Here is an 18,692-nt window from a genome sequence, read left to right as displayed (position 1 = left end):
CCCTCATGTGGCCTGACCCGAGGTGGTTCTGGTGGAGATGCCCTCTGTCACCCTGTCACTGGCCCAGCTTATGAGAGCCATTACCAAATATGTGAGCGTTCTTTAGAGTGAGGGTGACTCACGGGAAATTCACGTGGTTCCTGCTTTCTACGGCAAAGTTCGCATTTTCCTCACCTGCACTCTTTATGTTCTGCTGTGGTCCTTTGTGCTGGTGGTCATGGTCCTCCTGTCACAGCATGGGATAGTAGTGGATTAGGAAACGAGGTGTTGGTTCTCAGAAAAGGCATGATGGAAACCCAGAGCAGGAAGTGCTTTGTGCAGACGACAAAGAACCTTTTTTTGCTTTTTCAGTTGTCTTTTTCTACTTACCTCTCATCCCTTTACAGTGTCATCTGTTTGCTTTACCTCTTTCTTACCTCCAAGCCCCAAAACGTGGCAGGAGAGGATGTAACTGAGGTTCCCACGATAATTTAGAACACAGGAAATACAGCCTGTCTTGCTTTGTATCAGGTTTTTTTCTGGTAAGGAAGAGCTTTAATATCTTACAGCATGAAACTAGCTTTCCTGTAAATAGAGTTAGCTTATCTCCAGGTAGGTACCTACTTTTGTGATCTCCACACTCCATCTTATTTTATGGGCCAAGTCTGGAAGTGCAGTTTGGACATCTCATCTGCTTTGCAGGGAGATGGGCATCCGGGCCTCCGTCGTGGACTCTGTGATCAGGTTCTCCATCTCTGTGATAAGGCGCGTACTGCCATTTGTGTATTGGTTGTGACTTCTAGCAATGCCTGTGCTCAACAGTACTTCGTGGGCTGGCCTGATAATTGATTTCAGTTATTTTGTCTAAACTTCATTTCAGAAATGAAGATCTAGCAAAATGGAGTGACTCACTAAATTGCTGTGCTCAACAAAATTCCATAGCTTTATCTCATTCACTTGCAGTCTCTTTTGTTAAGCCTCGACCCACTCAGTCTACTACATGTAAGAGCAAATCCTCCGTATACCCCATCTCAAGGGACTGGGGTTGCATCATCTGGTGACGTGTTGAGGAGGATACAGTGTTTGTGGGAACATCGATGGAAGGTTACTTGTGTTGGATGGTCATATTACAGGCACACCTCATTTTATTGTGCTTTGCTTTATGTGTCTTCACAGATACTGCGGAGTTTCTTTTCCAAATTGAAGGTTTGTGGGAACCCTGCTTCAAGCAGATCTGTTGGTGCCGTTTTTCCAACAACATGTGCTCACTTTGTTGGCATTTTTCTTTTTTAGCAATAATATATTTTTAAATTAAAGTATATAATTGGGTTCTTTAAGACATAATGCTATTGCTCACTTTCTACTATCATGCAGCATAAACATTTTAATATGCACTGGGAAACCAAAACATTTGTGCGACCCACTTTACTGTGATATTTGCTTTATTGCGATGGCCTGGAACCAAGTCTGCAGCATCTCCAAGGGATGCTGTACAGAGAAAGCTGTCTCTTCGCAGTTCTTCTGGGTGTCTGAAAACATATCCACCAGAAACACCAAGTTGAAGTCATGTTCTCGCCTCTGCCCATTTCTGGTGGCTCTGCTGGCCATTTAGAAGCACGTGGGAATGGCATGGCTGGGTGAGTTAAGAGGGTATGACAGTCGGGAGTGCATTGATCTATAATTCATCACCATGATGTGAGGCTTTTAGGGGATAGCTAAGGGAAATGTAGTCAAGCCTGGACAGAGTGTAAAAACCGAACATTTGGCTGCTGCTGTCACAGCCTGTAAGTGTGGCCAGATGATGGTCGGACCCAGGGGACAGAGTGGCACTTGACACCTGTTGAGCAGAGGCTTAGTGGAAAGCCTGCGCGGGACATCCCATTCCTTCCAGCCCCAGCGTTCAAGGGACTGCGAGTGGACAGCCCCGGCTTTATCTGTGAGCTGTTTGAAATCTCTAGCAGCAGAGTGGGATTCTGAGTGTGGATGGTTTTGTGGGATGAGGGCATTTGGTTTATCAGTTCCCTGATTCTTAGTTAATAGTGATTTTTTGAGGCATAGAAGATGAGACTCAGTGTCTCTTCCTGTAGCCACTGTTTTTACTTTCAGATGACTCATTTGTGGGGAGGATTTGGGGTTTTCTAAGGTTTGGTTGACTGTTGACAAGCTCAGCCTGGTGCCACGCCTTCTGCAGCAAGGCGGAGCAGCCCTCTTGGAGCTTCATGCAGGTTCGAGGTCTCCCAGGGTGGTTTTTGTGGGCTTTTCCTGAGAGATGAGAAGGTGTTCTGTGGGAGTTGTGGTGGGATGGTCCAAGAACCTCTTGGAAACCATTTTTCAGACTAACTGGACCGTAGAACACCCATCCCTGTTCCTGTCTGGAGTGTTGGGGGAAGCACCGCTGGAAACTCAAAGAGCTAGAGCCGGCCCTGGCGCTGTACAGTTGGCCTCCCTGTGGCTGCAGTGTAAAGAAGGACAGTGCATTTTCCTTCCCTGGATTTCCATTAGAAACAAATGTGGATCCTGCTCTTCAGCAGATGGGGAGGGGACTAATCCAACTCCACTAGTTGGGGATGGGACCAGCACATTTGTGTGACTTAACCATGTGATTCCAAGACCCTGGTGAAAGCCCAGTGACTTTTCATCCGGCCACAACTTCGTGGGGCTTGCATGTCAAGGAAGAAAAGTCAAAGACTTTCCTTTAAAGAAAACACAGAAGGGTGCCAGCAGGGGATAACTGAGTGAACCGTATCCTGATTTAGGCAGGACCAGCTCTAGAAGTGCCGAGAGCAGGTTTGTCCCATGGGTGGTGATTGTGAGGTTGTGAAGTGCCTGCCAAGCCCCCATGCCAAGGCTTATTTATGTTCTAGTTTTAAAAAGTGCTCTTTTGTCCAGGTAAATCTTTTATTTAACTTGTGCATCATTTCTCATTGCATTTAGGCCTTCCTTTTTGCTCAGAAGAGAAGTTTGGGTTGACTTTAAGCATATGGCCCAAGTTCCTAACTTGGAATTAACGACCATGGGCAGAGTTCCATGTGAATTTCTCAGCTGGACAAGTTGAACACAAGGACCCGAATTTTCTCTTCCCCTCAGATCGTCCATAGGTGAGATGTATGTGAACAGTGGAGAATGGAAGGCTTCACTGTTTTGTTTATGTTTACCAGCAAATTATTACGGTTTGTAGGAAGAGCTCCCTCCTCCCTCACCCCCCAAGTAGGAATGAGTTTGAGCTGAGGGTCAGGAAGAGGGAAGTGGCAGGTTCGTTGGAGAGCTGCAGAGGGGCCTAGTTCTCACAGCGCACTGGCATCTCTCAGGATCGGGTAGCTATGGAGCCAGGCCAGTTCACACGGGAGTTAATATTTGTTCCATCTGGGATGTTCTGCAGCAGGGACAGATAGCTTTACAGTGGCAGTTATTGAAATTTCCTAATTTAGGGCTCTTGATCAAATTGCTGACAACATACAGTTTTTCAGTATCATAGTTTACAGTTTTAGGAGAGGCATTTTTTGAGGATGAGTGTTTTAAATAACACCTCACCGGTAATGAATATTCTTAGGTTTTCTACGCAGGCTGTAAAGTTGTTTTATGCCATGAGGGTGTGGAGAGAATAGTTTAAGAGTTGGAGAGGAGAACAATTGTGTGCCAGAACCTTCCAGCTGGGTGGGTGAGAGTGCTTTTGGGAACCTGTCCATATTCTTAGCACAGATCATGTCTTGCCCAAAGCGCTCAGAAACAACTAGTTGAATTTGGACATGGTGGCATGTGCCTATAGTCCCAGCTACTCAGGAGGCTGAGGCAGGAGGATGGCTTGAGTCCAGGAGTTCGAGGCTGCAAATGAGCTGTGAATCTGCCACTGCACTCCAGTCTCCAGACTGGTCTCCAGACCCTGTCTCTTAAAAAAAAATTACTTCTCTATGTCATCTTGACAGACACCAAGAATTCTTGTGTATTGGAACACAGAATTCAAGGATGGGGCAGTAACAATTGCAAGCTAGTCCATGAAAGTAGGGTAGACACACGTGCACGCCCTGGGTCTAGGTGAGTCTGAAGCCCAGGTGTGATTAATTGGCAATGTAATGTTCACTTTGTGAATCGTAAGGTTCTTTTCAAATTCCTTTAATTTGTAATTTTGTTATAGACGTGGAAAGCATGGTATTTAATTTCAGATGCCACTTTTATAGTTATATCAGTTCGACATTAACAAGGGTTCATTTGGTAATCACACAAAAAGATGGGCTTAGTTACCATCTTTCTGGAGCCTACGAAATGGGACATTTTGCATGGGAGCAAGAGCAAACAGCCTGCCTTTTTCTTATTCCAAGTTCCTGATTCCAAAAGACATACTGCATTCATTCCTGTTCAATAGAGTGATAAAAAGGGTAACTTTGCACAGACCTTAATGAAGCTGGTATCTGGCTGGTGAGTGGAAATATATCTGGAGGTCACACTAGGTTAGTAAATACCATCCAGACTTGTCACTTGCACATCATGAATGACTATCATCAGCACAGGGAAGATCGGGGTGCTCATCCATCCCAAGGCCCCCTGTAAAAAATCATAGGTGACTATGTTCAGCCAGTGACTGGCTGGGATGGAGTCTAGGCAGTCCCGAGGCAGCAAAGCCCCTTAAGAGCTCACTAGCCTCCATTCCTTAGCTGTTTGGCCAATCTCTGGTGCCTATGAGTTGGAGCTCACAGGTGGACCAAAGGCAGATCAGGCGGGCCTGAGAGCCATGCTGGCGTGGCCTTCTAAGCCTGGGCCCAGGAAAGCTTTTGGCCTTCCAACAGTTACATGAGTTGGAAGGCAATGGACACAACCTACGTTTGGTGGCTAGGATCTTCTGCAGGCAGGCTGTGAGAGCTTCACTGCAGGTCATCTCAGTGCCCAGCAAGACTCAGTAGTGGTTGTTGCCACTGCTTGGATGTTTTTTGGTTTTTTTTTCTTCTTCCTCCTTTTGGGGGAAAAAGAATAGGTGAGAGTGTATATAAAACACGATTGTCTTGGCAATTGGTGCCTGGTTTTCCACTTTTTTTTTTTTTTAATTTTTTATGGTTTTGGAGACAGGGTCTTGCCCTGTTGCCGAGGCTTCAGTGCAGTGGAGCAGTCATGGCTCACTGCAGCCTCGACCTCTTGGGCTCAAGTTGTCCTTCCTCCACAGTCTCCTGAGTAGCTAGGACCACAGGTGCTAGTATGCCTGGCTAATGTTAAAATTGAGGGTCTTGCTGTGTTGTCCAGGCTGGTCTCAAACTCCTGGGATCAAGCAAGCCTCCTGCCTCAGTTTCCCAGTGTTGGGATTACAGGTGTGAGCCACCATGCCTGGCGTAAGATATATTTAAGTCAGCAGAAAACCCAAGTGACATTTTAATATAATTCAGATAATCCTGAGTCAAGCTTTGTAGGCTGAGGTAGATGAGGGGCCTCCCTTGAGGTTTCTCTGCCTCTGGTGTCATTGTTGGTCACCAGCTGCTGTGGTCGTGCCTTTGCAGACTTATTCTCTGGCTCTCCCCGGTGTCTGCTTCCTTCTTTAATCTCTTTGTGCCTAAGCTCAATGGCCAATGCTTAGCTCTGCTGAAGCCTGAAAATGGGAATGAAATCTGCTGGTGTCTTGTCTGCAGTGTGGGATACATGTAGTTGGTCTTGCTAAAAAAGAACTTGTCAAGCAGTGGTGTGACAGCTGGAATAAGCACTTTATTTTTTAAAAATGACAATAGAAAAGTACCTTTAAACAGTTATAAAAGCATAATAGACTGTGCAGAAGTGGCTATTTTCCTTAGAGAGGAGTACAGGCATCTCACCAAGAGCTGATTGGCACTGAAGGCATAAGCAGGTCCTTGAACACCAAAGTGGATCCATCACAAGTCCTCGAGCTAACTGCCCTTTCCCCTTAGTTATGGTAAGAAAGAGCCCCTCACTCCTGGCCTTGGTTTTTTGTGTTGACCTGTAAAAGCTTCTTGACATCTTTGTATTTCTAATGGAAAATAACAAAAACCCAAACCAACCAGGTAATCATGACATTGAAATTTTCAACATAAGCCGAGCAGATCAATAGGAAAGACTGTGATTGTGTTTGGCAGCTGAATTTAGGTCAGTGTGGTTTTACGAATGGCTTCTGTACAAGGGGAGAGGTTGAGCTGTCATGAACTCTGGAGATGTCAACTGACAACACCAGACTGACTTTGGCTTTGACGAAGTCTGAACAGAATTGGTTCCAAGTGCCCACTGCCTCCGTCTCCTGTGCAGTGTGGCAGGTCGTCTCACAGTGAGCACACGCCATTTGGGAGCTCATGGTATGTGGTCGGTTTGGCCCAGTGCCACCAAGAGTTGGGAACACCAGCTCATTCAGCCGATGTTGTGCAAACATCACTTTGGAGACATGAGCTGCCCACTGCAGCCAAGTGGGTTGGACACAGCCAACCCCTTCATGGGCCAAGGCTGGCCTCCCAAGCCAAGGTTTTCCCTTACCAGGGAGGCGGGCTCTGCACTTCCACTGGGGGAGCAGGGATGCGGGGCTGGCTTGTGGAAGGTAGGTTAGGCATCAAGTGGCTACACATACAGGAGAGTGGAAACATAAAACTGCACAAACTCACACTTGGCACACAGTTGATACATAGTCACAGCTGGAGCTGCCAGGGCTTTCTAAGGGCACACTCAGCAGTTCCTACCAACAATGTTTTCTTGCCCAGTTGTGAATAAGCCATAGGTAGAAGCTCCTGGAGGCTTCTGGTTGATTGATTGTCTTGCAGGGCTGTCCTACTAGAACTGGGATCCTAGACCTAACACTGCAAATAACAGTTCTGTTTCTAACATCTAACAGCACGCTACTAATTTACCCTGGACCCCGGCCGGGCACAGATTTCTATATATTCACAATACAATTCAGGAAATTTTGATAATATTTGGAAACATGCCTCAAACATGCAACTTACTTCAGAGGAAAAAAATAGATATTTTTAATTACAAGCATTCAAAAGTCAAGAACAAAGACTGTGATCCAAACCAGTGTAAGATCGTCCATCCCAGCATACTTAAAATGTTTGGTATAAAAATACTCACTTTTCTTGGTTTTACTGTTGACTTCTCTTACGTTTCGTTTGAAAATATCTCCAAACTGTACAGAAATTTCAGACCATGCATTCACAAATAACACGCTATTTCTTAAAATTATACAGTGTAAAAGAGTAAAACATTTTTATTATATTTTTTCTTCGCGAAAAACAGATGTGTGATAGAGGCTGTGACAAAGTCTTGAAGGGATCAAAACTGGGCAAGGTTTTTTCAAGCCTGAAACAGAAAGAAAACATGTTAGGAGAGCAGGTGTTAACCCCTCCGTAGTTGCGATGGGTTCGTCCTGGAGATGCTGTGGATGGGAGAACGAATGGGTTAGATGACAGTGTGCAGATGTGTGTATAGAACATATGTGCTGACCACACATGTCAGTGGTCTCACCTTGATTAGAAACATGGGGCAAGTCCTTGACTCCCACTCACAGACCCCTACCCTGGCCCAGAGGTTTTCTTGAAACACATCTCAGCTATATTGTATTATTCGGTCACTCCTTTTCCTGCCATCTTACCAGCATGTCACACACATTTGAAAAGTTGTAGAAAAGGTGTATGCAGAAGGCAGTCAGCTCAGCATACACTAGAATTTTGTACAGGGAGATGCTTATTTGTGTGTGGAAAGAGGCTATAAAGAAAAACAGATAATTACTGATAACCTATTTAAATGTCCCAAGTTAGATTTTGTCCCAAGTTATATTTGGGAAAATGTGTTTTAAAAAGTCCTGAAATGAGAATATTTAGGTGACCACTGAAACATAGCATACGGGATGAGCTTGTAAATGTTCCTTTCTATACAAACCAAATCTGTCCAATTTGGATCTGACCTGTGACTTTTCACTGCCCAGTTTTTGGACAACAGTATGAGTGGGTAGTGGGTAACGGCCGGCGGAGCAGAGGCAAGCCAGGCAGAGCTTTCCACAGCAGGCCCTGGACACCCCGAACCTTCTGTGATGGGAGACTAATACTTGCCTGTCTCTTTAGGTGGTGGCAAATAATGACATTAGTTCTAGCACATCCACTTAAGTATTTACTGTAGACAGTCCAGACTCATCCCTGTGCACCCCTGGCCTGTCCCTGCCCTTTACACCGACCTCATCTCCTGTCCTTTTGGCTCATCTGCTCCTTCCACTCCACCATCATCACCATCTTAGGGCCACCTGTGCAGATGTGTGCTTCTACCTCAAATCTTCATCCACTTTGCTTCGGGCAGCATGACAACAACATTCCTAAATCACTCTCCACCCCTGCTCATCTTTCCAGTGGCTTCCAAATCCCTAACGCATCCTTCAAGGCCTTCGAAAGCCTGGCCCCGGTCTACTTTCAGCAAGAGCGTGCCGTGCCCGTTCTTACTTCCTCTCTTCTGTCCCCTCAGCAAATACAGGCCCCACTGTCTTTCAGAACTCATGCCTCTGATCTTAAGGGCTTCCTCCTCTGAGCTCCTCACAGGGGTTCTCACTGACCAGGCCACTTTAGCTTCAACAGGGATGATCCTGCATTATTTTCCTGAGACCTTTTCCTTCTCCTCAAACCCCAGACACAGTCACTTGCAGGTGGCCCAAATGCAAACCTTCCATTCAAACACTTAGACTGTAGGACACACGAAACAGGAGTGGTGGGTCATAGATGGCATGTGGCACTGAGACATGGGCCCCCAGGGTTGATGACGTCTGGCCTGGGAGCAGACCAGGGGACCCGCTTTGGGTTCTGCGCACCAGCCCAGGGGCACCCTGAGCCTCCATGGGTAGCCGCGGCCCTGATGAGGGGGATGTGGTGGCTCCAGCTTTCCTGGGTAGTGACCCACGCGGCTTCCCAATGCCTCAGCCCCTGAGCAGGCGGAATGGCTGCCTAGGAGGGCTAATCTGAAGGGAGAAGGAACATAGGCAGGAGGAGAGCGGGAGCAAGTCTGGTTTTCTGGGCCTTCCATAACTGCCGTGTAAATGGGATCCTTGCATGGGAAAGGAACGTAGTCACACTACCACAGAAGATCCCAGACTGAACAGAAGGTCAAAATGTGGCTATTTCAGTCCCTGTAAACAAGGAAGAGGTTTAGCTAGGAGCGGAGTTCAAACCTTGGAATGTCTTAACAAGGACATTTTAAACAGAATCCAAAGACATCTGGGAACACAGCCCCACGGAGGGATGGCGGGGTCAGGGTTGGGAACGCATAAGGCTCTGATTAGGAGCAGGTGCTCCTCGCGGGGCCTTCCTGGAAGGGGCTGACTATGACATACAGGTGATGGGACGTCAAGACGGAACAAATCTCCTTATCTCAGTGAAGTGGGAACAGTCCCAGTTTGAAGACACTGGAGGTTGTCTCCTGGTCTCTTAAGGAATATTACACAATTCTAAAACACTGCATTTCGGGTCTTTGGTGGAACTCAGAACGCGGGGACAGATGGGCCTGGGGTCAGGATGCCCGCTGCCTGCCCCTCACTCTGCGGTCTCTTCACACCCAGTCAGGGTCTCGGTCCAATGCCCTGGGAGATTTTTCTCCCAGACGAAAGACTCCCTTGATCCATCTGCGGCTCCTTGACCTAATTAATTCCTGAGGATTCCTTCCCCAAGAGTTTCTAAGGCTTCCTAGTTACCAAGTCAGATAAGGAATATTCTCCTCCCAACTCCAAATAAACATGGGCCATCATGTGGCAAAGGTTCCTAATTAAGAGTGCTTCAGTTTTCATTTAATACCTGTCAGCTTCATCTTCAAAAAATCAGGTACTGATATTAATTTGTAATAAAGAGATTTTCAAACGTGTCATTGAAAAAGTTCATGGTCTCTGGAGCCTCTAGGGGCACGGTCTTGTGCAGTTTGGAACTCCATTCCAGCCCTGGGGGCCCATGGAGAACGGCCCATCTCTGCCCTCCAAGGGTAGGTCACATAAGCAGTGTCGTCTGACCTCAGATTTGGGAAGAGAAAAGCCCCCTCCAGACTCACTGCTGTAACCCAGGGAAGGCCCCAAGAAATTGTCAGCCCCACCTTAACACACTGGTGCTGAGAAGCCACTGCTCCCCTCCGTGCTGGGTGCTGCCGCTCTCTCAGGCACATCTGGGGCATTTGCAACCTGACCCTCAGCTGCCCCCAGGACCGTGGCCTACCAGGAAAACTCCTGCTCCTTGCATTGTTGATACTTTGGTTGACTTGCTGCATTTAAAAATCATGATGTCTAACCAGCATTCAAAAATTGCGTAAGTGGAAAAAAAATGTGCAAGTCGCTAAGTTTGGTTTTTAAATATCCCCAGGAGGAAGAACAAAATCATGTCTTTTAAAAAAGTTTGAGTGAGTGATGACTATTAAGAGCCATGACAAAAGGAAAAGCTAGAAGGCCGTGGGCCTAGTGGGATAGACCCAGCTGCCCTATGTGATACGAAAAAAGCTTGGGTTAGTGCAAGAAAAGGCACCCCGGGAAAAATGTCCAAAGTGCAGGGTCTGGCTTCCTGTGGGAAAGCGACCTGGGGTGGTGGGAGGCGGGTCGCCCAGTGTGGCACACACCTAATGCCTGCTCCTGGGTCGGCACTGAGCGGTATCGTCGGAGTATGAAGTGACTTAAGCCCCTCAAATGCGGCCCTACCTCCTTGGCCAGAACTTGGTTCTCTGTCTGTAGCAAGAATCTTGTTCCTTTCGGACTCAATCTTTTTTCATAGGCCCCTCAGAGGGATGCAGCCTGCCACTTTATTTAGGCTGAGACATAAACCACCATAGACTCGCCCCTGGCGTTCCTGCCGCTCTAAGCCAGGCTTTCCAGAGACTCAGCAGCAGGGTCACCTCTGGGGATGCTACAGGAGGATTTTTTAGACGACATTTCCTGCTAGTAGCTAACGAACTGAGGAGTGACAGGTGATACTGACTGAAAAGACAGACCACGAAAACCATGAACTACCAAGAGGCCCACAGTCTAGAGAAATTCATTGTGAATTCTGATTCATTCAGTCATGCTCCAGGGTAATCCTATGTCCCCAAGTCATCACATGGCTGATCATACTCAGTATAACTGGATTAATAAGATGGGGGGACACACACATTACATCTGAAACAGATTTCCAACAAAATAATTTCCCCCCAAAAAAGGCGACGCTTAAAGGGAAAAGCTTCATTTCAGTAACATTTCCGCAGGCGGAATCCCTCACTCCAGGTGCTGCTAGACAGCCAGATGTTCATGGTGCCAGCCTTACCTAAGGAGGACATGTTGAGCACCAAATACTGGGGTAATGCGCTTTAAAAACGTATCAGTTGCTGTCCTGGGATGACCTTCCCTGGCAGGCCGTGTTGGAGCAGATGTTAAAGAGCTCCTGGCAGAATCACCTGGGGTGGAGGGGCACGAGCACCTGGAATGCCAGACCCCACCCCCAGAGGCCCGCAGTTCCCACGTGTTCGCCATGCTGCCCCTGAGGGCTTGTTCAGCCCTGTTACTCACCAGCATGCTCCAGTTTTGTAGAACAGATAGAGAATGTAGCCACCACTGAAGATTGCATTAATACCCACAAGACAGATTGCAGCCGCCATCACACACCTGGGACCTGGGATGGAGAAAGATCACCCATTAATGGTGCACAGTAACCTCCACCTGGGGCTGCCTCTTGCGGGGGCTGCGGTGGTCTTGAAGACCGGCCTATTCTGAGGGCAGAGAGCCGAGAGAGGCAACGCCGAAAGAGATCAAAGGCCTCTGCTGCTGAGCTGAGGATGAGAGGCTGCTGCAGAATGGCCTTGGATATGCGACATGAAAAGCTCTCAGCCAGGAAAACGCACTGAGGACTTGGCGGAGCAAGTAAGAGGAGGCTCCTGGGGGCCAGCGAGGAAGGACATTCCAAGAAAAGCATGTGAACTCTTCGCTGAGGGCGCACTAGGAGGCTGCAGGCCTAGCAAGCAGGACTCTACACCCACGTCCCTGTGGTTGCATCCCAAGGGCTGTGGCCTAGACCCCGAGGACTGTCCAGAGGCCCTGCAGAGGAAAGGCATGGGACCTGAGGCCCCCACACAGCAAGATCCAGAAACAACCACCTCCAGGAGCTGCTTTGAAACACAGCAGCTTTGGTCAGCCCAAGGCCATAGGAAATCCCTGTCTGTCACAGGCACCAAGGATTAAACTTTGCTCCAAGCACCTCCTGGAAGACAAAAACTAAAAGGATGCACATTTGTGAACATATCTGGCTACTCCCTAGGGTCTGACAATTTTGAAATACGAAGGTGCAAAGACCTAGCAAAGAATCAGTTTCTAATATTCCCCCTGCAGGCACGGCTGCCCCTGAGCTGGCTGGTTACAGCAAGGATTCCGGTGCCAGGGAAGGAAGCCCAACTCCCTGCATGTGGACACCAGCGGTCCTATTTCCCACTAACGTTTCTCAGAACTCCCTCCCTGCAGACAGGCCGTGTCCAGTATGCAAGGCTTTGAGAACTGGAGTGCGTAACGTACTGCTGCGGACCTTCTGGGTTACCCAGAAAGGTGACACTGGCTCAGCTGGCACCTCCGAGTGGCCCCACCAGGACTCCTCAGGGAGAGGGGACTGAAACCCAGTGTGCTGAAACCCAGCTCTGGAATCAAGGGTGAGCCTGAAGACCACCTTCCTAGATCTCTCTCCTCAGATTTAAGGAAGAAAACATTTTCCCCAGAACTTCACTATACAACATTAGATGATTCCAGTTTCCTAGCAAAAGTTGAGAACAGGAAAATAATCATCTTTGCACATGAAACCTATCAAGTCACCCAACCTCTCCAGGCCCCCTCCACACAGGAGGGAGAGAGCACGAGCCACCCAGAGCTGCAGAGCCAGGCCACATGTCCCAGGAGGCTGCATTTTTAGGATGCTTGAGAAGCCTCTGGGCTTCAGCTAATCAGTGCGACTCATACAAGCACTGGGATCCTGGGACCTCAACAACAGTTGTCTGCACCCCCGGGGTTACCTGGGGGGGCAGTGACATGAGCCAGAGTCCGGCCAGGAATTGCTCTCAGGCGTCGCGGAGCCCCCGGACCCCATGGCCTGGTCTGAACACGTGGCTACCTTCTTTGAACTTCTTCCAGGGAAGAGTCAGGCAGCTCTGCTCTTGTGCTCTGCTCGGTGCACATGCTCAGGAGTCTCCAAGGACTCCAAACAGATCCACAGAAAACACAATGGGCAGGAACAGGTTGGGGGGGCTGCAGTTTTCACTGCATTTGGTTGTCACGTGGTTTGTAGAGGAGCTGGGTAAGTGCTTGTGATGTGGCCACAGTCCGGAGGACAATAGTGGCTAGAGGGGCACCCACCGTGTCCACAGGACTGGCAGCGTGGAGGGTCTTCAGGCTCACCCCTACCTTTAGAGCTCAGATGGGAACCATAACAGACTCCAGAGCTGGAAAGAATTGCAGAACCAGGCTTGCGTCTCCTCACTGGGAAAATACAGAAAGGTCTCTGAGGAGGGCCCTGCGCGCTCTCCCAGTGATTCCTTAGTGCCGCATGGGAGCCAAGCCTGCTGCACTTCCAGTCCATTTACTTTAAGATTACAGGAGTTAAATATTTTCCAAGCCTCACTAAAGTGGAGTGTGTTGTGAAAAAGAAACCCCGTATAAAGCTGGTGAAGTTCTAGGTCTTTGCTGAGATGTTACCTTCTCAGGCGGACCCTGACAGCTCTGCTACCTTGAAGCAGAAGGCACCAGAAGTGCCGGCCCCACCACAACACTGAGCTGCTTACCTGGCCTTATTATTTATTCCCTGAATACTATCACCACCCAAACTATTATGTCTATTTGATTACCTATTACCCATCTCCTCCCCAAGACGCTGCAGCTTCTTACCGTATTAGCCTTAGGTATGACGGACAGTTATGGCGTTAGTAGCCTTAGGTGTGATGTGCAGACCTCACAGCCTCATACTGGTTGCTGGGTGCACCGCGGTGTGATAGCGTGACATGGACAGGCGGCTTTCTTCTAAGGGGAGGCCAGGATGACAGCAGGAGCCACCATAGCTGTCTGGGCCTCTGGAGCCCCAGTGCCCTTCCTCCTTGTTAAGCTCTAAGCTCCACCTGGGCACCAGCACCTGGGACTCTACTGAGGATGACTCAAGCTCACAGCCAAAGACGGGCGAGGCCATTCCACCCAAAACAGAAGAGAAGGGAAAAATAGCTCCAAATTCCACCATGTTCTCTCTTGCCATTTCCTTCTCCAATCTGGGGAGGCTGTAACTACATGTGCTTATAATTTCTGGGCTCTGGTCCCAGTCCATGGCCAGGAGAATTTCAAGAGTCCTGAAAGAAGACTTCCCTCTACACCCCACTTGGCTCCCAAACGCTGGTTCTTCCCTTTCACGAACAGTTCAACTCTATTTGAATATCCATCAAGGAAAGCTGCCTCACTCTCACTGCATGTAAGGAGTGACAGCAACGTTGCTCATGCTCTTCTGTTCTCAGTGTATCTGGGAAACTGACAATTTTCAATCGTGATTCTGTATTCTGGGCTCTCTGGCACATGGCTGGACCATCAGCAAAACTCTAGTGATGCAGACACAGCCTGTGGCCAGACTTGACACCATCCATCAGCAAGAGGCGGAGCAAATTAAAACACCAGTAACACCCTGTCCCCCTCTGACCACCCCTTTCCTGATGGCCTTGCTTATGCCACAGCAACAGCATGCACATGGCCTGTACGTGCCCTCAACTTGGCGCTCCTCACAGTAGGCTAGTCTTGCAGGATCGTGAGCGGTAACTCTCTCTCCTGTACATGTGTCCACAGTTCTCTGCCATTAGAACTTAAGCTCCTGAGGGGCACAGGCATGTTTTTTCATTTTCGTATCTTGGACACAGCAGACACAACAAATGTTTGTCTAGAGAATAAAGTGCTTATTTACATATCTAGTCTAGTCACTGATTTCTCTTTAGCACTAAGAAGTCCAAGTAGATAAATGAAAAATCCCTGAAGGGCCTCTGGGAGAGCTGGCCTTTGAGGATTTGGAAGGACGGCATCACTCCTGCTCGTCTTCTGTTCTTTCCACGCTGGGAAAGCGAGCTGGGGATAAAAGCCCTCTCCGCCGAATGGAGAGAGCCATGTGAGCCTCTGCCAATGGATGGTATGCGCCTTTCATTCGGCCTTTTTGACAGACTTGTTCTGGTTTAAAAATGTTTATATTAGCTCATCAGCACCACTGTTTCCAATTCTAATTTACATTTGCCTAAGATTACACAGCTTGGATTATGGGCCATCTTGGAAAGGACTTGATCCAAGAGACTAGAAGGAGCGAAATAATAGATCCGCAATGAGCTAGTCTAACTTTAGATGGGCTGGGAGACTAGACTCCCCCGCGTGCAGGAGTAACGGGCACCATTACCCATACTCCTTCCTCACCTGCTCCCCACAGGCTCCGAGGAAGGAGTCTGGCCCATGGCCCAAGCTTAGCTCAGAACAAATGATTCATCCACGGGAGACATTACATATTCTTTTTTTTTTTTTTTTTTTTGAGACAGTCTTGCTCTGTCGCCCAGGCCAGAGTACAGTGGTGTGATCTTGGCTCACTGCAACCTCTGCCTCCCGGGTTCAAGCGATTCTTCTGCCTCAGCCTCCCTAGTAGCTGGGATTACAGGCGCCCACCACCATGCCTGGCTAATTTTTGTATTTTTAGTAGAGATGGGGTTTCACCATGTTGGCTGGGCTAGTCTCAAACTTCTGGCATCAAGTGATCTGCCTGCCTCAGCCTCCCAAAGTGCTGCACCTGGTCCATTATATATTCTTATTCGGATCTTACAGGGCTTTTATAAGCCATACTTCCAAAGGAGGGCAATTGTTCATCCTTCTAGTAGCCACTGCTGAAGGGTCTGTGAGAAATGATTTGGAAAAAAATTAGGTGAGCAGGTACAAATGAAACCCAGGATCTCTGTCACTGGAACCAACACAACTGCTTCACAATGGATGTCTTCTCTGTGGCCTACATAAATTCTTAAGGGGAAAAAAGCCCTTCCTTAGGTCCCAGGCCAACATCCTTTGCCAACTTCTCTACCAACTGAAGTTGCCAAGTTGAAAGTCTTCTCTCACCATGCTTGACTTTCCTAAAGCATCTGACTGACAGAAGTGGCCGGCGCCCCCTGCTCCTCCAGCTCCCTCTCCACTCTCTGGGGGCTGCTCTTTCTCTGCTGACTCTTGGCTCTCAGATGTGCTTGGCAAGTGGCCTCTCTTCCAGTTTCATGAACTTCCTCAACGGTCAGTTTATGTTGAGGGCCAGGTCAATGTTTCAAGCCATGCCCTCTCTCGTGTGCTTCAGAATTTCCAGTTACGTCATCCTAGACACCTCTAGCTGAACACCCTACCAGCCTCTGACAATGGAGAGCGCAACACACTGTCATGGAATAGGGAGGTGCTCACAGCAGGGTCCGCTCAGTGCCATCTGGAGTTGTAAGGCAGTGCTGGGCACCATGGTAACAGGGAGGTTCCTGTGCAACCAAATAAGTAAGGCTTTGGGATCTGTATTTAAAAGTTAATTATGGGCGTACGAAGATGAAACATGGACTTAGGGAATTCTGGACTTCATAGACCCTAGACTATATCTCAAATACAGTCTTATAGCTTTAAAATGGTATTCCCTGGAGCAAAAAGATCTCTCTTAAAAAGCAAACTCTTAGAATTCACGAAATAAACATTTTAAAAGAACATTTTATCTATCATGAATTGTTAAACTAATAGAGGACACTTAAGAGACAATTACCATTTCCTAACACTACCATTTAAAAAGGGTACTTATGTGCAGACACACACGACATGTAATTTCAGAGTAAGGGACAAACAAAAGTAGCTACAAGAAAAGAAGCTACTACACTGTCTGGGTTTTTAAATATCACAGATTAATGAGGAGTATCACACATGAATACTCATCCCAGGATCTCTATATATGGGAGCCTCTGGTTTCGTTTCTGGCTAAGAGGTTAGGATATGGTTCCCCCAAGCATGAAACATTAGTCCAAGATTCTGGGAAAAAAGGATGACCTGGTTTCAAGTAAGCTTGAGGAACACTGTGTACCAGAGCCCCCTCCTCTTAAATATCATGATGTTCATATGGTAATAAAGGCTCTGAGAATCTTTGGGTAAAGAAATTTGTTTCACTGACCTTGGAAGGATTTGTGTACTTCACCTGCGATCGCCCCTGAGGACTATTATTATTTGGCCACACTCGAATATGAAGTATTTGGGTTAAAATATGAAATACATTGGGTTAGAGGAAGAGTAGATACAATTTTAGCTTACTGGTGCTGATGTCCTAAAGCACAGAGCGCGCGCTCTCAGCTTTCCTATCCCTGCCATCAGAGAAGGAGCCATGAATGGCCAGGTGGCTGCTGGGCTATGACTGGCTGCTCTGAGAATCGTCTGTGGGCTTCCGACATTCTCATGCCCATTACTCATCTCTCTACTGTCTGCTGAGACCTCTCCTTTGCGAACACAGAAGGGGTCTTCTGACTCGGACCGGAGCTCATCCAAAAGGGCCGGCCTCCTGCGTGATGAGAACTTCAAACATGAAGTCCACACTCAGCAGTCCTCCCAGATCTTGAAGGTGACCTGACCCACCAACCGAGACTTCAGGTCAACAGGGCAACTTACCTGTGTACAATAAACCCTAGCACTCTTTAAAAATCTTATTCAGTGCTCTCTTTCTTCTTCACTGACAGGGCACCGACCTGCGCGAGGCCAGCTCTAGTGTCTTTTTCTTGTGAGGGGTCTGAAACATTTCTCCATGTAAGTGGAATCTAAGTCGCCCAGGGGCCTGTTCTTTCCACAGAATGCCTCTCCAGAAGAGTCTATCTAAATGGCTTCAAATGATCTAACAGAAAGCACATGGACTCAGTATTAATGGTGGGAAAAGAACACTCGTTTAGTTTGGAAGCATTTTTATCTTAGAATAGAAGTCTCCAAGGAAAGGCCCATGACACTACTGTAAAATCAGGTGCACAGGTTTGCCATGATCTCTTTAGCATTTCTAACAGGATGAGGATCAGGCTCCTCCCTCTTCTCATTTTTCTTCCTATTTCATGGCGGAACTATGTAAACCAAGAGAAGACTGATGGTGGAACTAAAACATTCTAAAAACTTTAAGTATAGACTCTCCAAATTCACACACTAAATTAGAGTTTAGAAGAACAGTGCCTTGTACTTCACAGAAATTCAGAATTTCTGAATTACAGAAGGCATTTGGTATTTTGTAGAAATGGAGAAAAGGCATTTGGTAGTTCTCTGAAGCAAAGTTAGGCCTAAAATGGCACAAAAATGCCCATTTAGGATACTGCTTCCTTCATGATGAAAACCTTAAAGGAAAGCCTGCTGGAACTGTGCACTGCACCTTTGGTAGGAAAATGAGGTATTTTATAACGATTAGTACTTTTGGATATGATGTATGCAGGAAACTCATTCTAATAAATCTCCCATAATCAACTACTGTGTAAATTAGTGGATGGCTATTCCTGCAACTTAAGGTTTTGGTTTAATGGTGGCAGCAGGTGAACTACAATTAGGTAATAAAATGTTCTGACAGCTGTTCTACAGAAACTAGCACTGACTGCTTATTTGTAAGTGGGGAGGCCAGGTACTGGTTTCCTAAGTTAGACAGACTAGCACCCATACCTAGGTGGACACTTCCTCTCGGAAAAGATGCACTGCTATGTAGTTCAAGTTAGTTTAACAAAAATGGACAATCAAAGGAGGTGCATAAGGTGTGGGT

General features: G+C 47.5%; 1 protein-coding gene and 1 long non-coding RNA gene across 4 annotated transcripts in view; one reads left to right on the top strand and one right to left on the bottom strand.

The window, feature by feature from the left end:
- The first annotated feature begins 1,057 nt into the window (after positions 1-1,057).
- On the top strand, positions 1,058-18,599 carry LOC116462143 (uncharacterized). Its single transcript, XR_004246250.2, has 3 exons — positions 1,058-1,616; positions 2,914-3,077; positions 17,647-18,599. It is a non-coding gene; the product is annotated as an uncharacterized LOC116462143 (long non-coding RNA).
- RBPMS (RNA binding protein, mRNA processing factor) overlaps positions 7,145-18,692 on the bottom strand; it is a 182,945-nt gene continuing 171,397 nt past the window's right edge. For 2 of the 3 annotated variants that reach the window (XR_004246247.2, XR_004246249.2), the window contains 2 exons: positions 11,447-11,549; positions 7,145-7,254 (listed from right to left, as the gene is read on the bottom strand). The gene's annotated coding sequence lies outside the window, so the exon portion shown is untranslated. The remainder of the gene's footprint in view (positions 7,255-11,446; positions 11,550-18,692) is intronic. The other variant, XM_058433317.1, reaches the window with a different exon arrangement.

Source organism: Hylobates moloch, unplaced genomic scaffold, assembly GCF_009828535.3.
Source record: "Hylobates moloch isolate HMO894 unplaced genomic scaffold, HMol_V3 SCAFFOLD_22, whole genome shotgun sequence".
NCBI lineage: Eukaryota > Metazoa > Chordata > Mammalia > Primates > Hylobatidae > Hylobates > Hylobates moloch.
This window is presented reverse-complemented; position numbering and strand designations above follow the sequence as displayed.